Genomic DNA, 1,312 nt, shown 5'->3' with positions numbered 1-1,312 from the left:
GGGGTCACATTCCTGGCACACTGCCTTGGAGAAGTGGCTTGCCCAGCCTGAGTGGCTAAATCCAGGCAGACCGGAATAACACTTGCACATGGGATCTGATCTAGTATCTAAAAGCATACAGATAGGAAAGTAGTCAGCAAGTCCTCTCACAATTCTGCAAAAGTTGGGTGTTTGGGGGTTTTTTTGGTCCCAAATGAGAATAAAGGAGAAGAGAATTCCTTCCTAGACATCAAACTCCTTGAGGATAAAGATATAATGGAATATTGGCACACAGTAAAAGATGAATAAATGGATGTTGGAACGGAAACTAACTTACGTGTCCTATCATGGAATGTGCATAACTACTTGACAAAGTAAGTACTCTTGTCCCCATTTTACTATGAAGAAACTGAGAAAGGTAAGCTTGGTGACTTGTTGAAAAGAAATAAAGCCAGGACTCAAACACAGGTCTTTCTGGCTGCAAAGTTAATGTTCTTTCCATTACATCATGCTGCTGCATACCACCTGCTTTGCTAAATTAAGAAAAACCCTCCTGCATCTTTTCTAATTATAAAATTTACAAGATGGTTCTATAAATGTAAAACTCCTTCCATCCCATCATCTTATTCCCTGCAGATGATCACGTTCGTTCTTTTATTCATAATGTAGAGATGACTCCTCATTAACATCACTCCTTTGTCTCTTCCCATCCTCCCTTCCATCGCTAGAGTCACACAGAGAGAAGTGACCCTCCTGTGCCAGGTGATAAATTTTCCAGGCTAGAACCATGATCCAATCTATCCATAACCTCCTGGAGAAGCCTCCACCCCTGGGAAAAGCTGCTGTGACTTGAAGCCTAGACTGGCCATATTTTGGCACTATCTTAGGGTGGAGCTGGTTCCTCCGATTCCTGCTGAGATTCCCTAGGGATATTCAGAGCTGTAAAAAAAATCATCACTGGTGCTCAAATTGGCAGCTTCAAACAGCTCACAGTTAAGGAAGCTGTGCTGAATGGTTTGGTGGCCTCTGATGTGTGGATGTGGTTCTGTGTCGGCAAGATCATAGGCATGCATGGCATCGTCGGCTATAATGTTTGAAGCCCAGGGCGCCTGGGTGGCTCAGTTGGTTAAGTGACTGCCTTCGGCTCAGGTCATGATCCTGGAGTCCCGGGATCGAGTCCCGCATCGGGCTCCCTGCTCAGCAGGGAGTCTGCTTCTCCCTCTGACCCTCTTCCCTCTCGTGCTATCTCTCATTCTCTCTCTCTCAAATAAATAAATAAAATCTTTAAAAAAAATGTTTGAAGCCCAATCATTAACAACTGATTATATTTGAT

At 43.8% G+C, this 1,312-nt stretch overlaps 1 pseudogene; it reads left to right on the top strand.

Annotated features, from left to right (window-relative positions):
- The first annotated feature begins 766 nt into the window (after window positions 1–766).
- Window positions 767–1,076, top strand: LOC114223327 (ATP synthase F(0) complex subunit g, mitochondrial pseudogene; annotated as a pseudogene).
- The last annotated feature ends 236 nt before the right edge of the window (window positions 1,077–1,312 follow it).

This window comes from Eumetopias jubatus, unplaced genomic scaffold (assembly GCF_037043125.1).
Source record: "Eumetopias jubatus isolate StellerSeaLion01/CBP00866 unplaced genomic scaffold, mEumJub1_p1.0 scaffold_15, whole genome shotgun sequence".
Classification (NCBI taxonomy): Eukaryota; Metazoa; Chordata; class Mammalia; order Carnivora; family Otariidae; genus Eumetopias; species Eumetopias jubatus.
The sequence above is the reverse complement of the archived record's forward strand: the minus strand, read 5'-3'. Positions and strand labels throughout refer to the sequence as shown.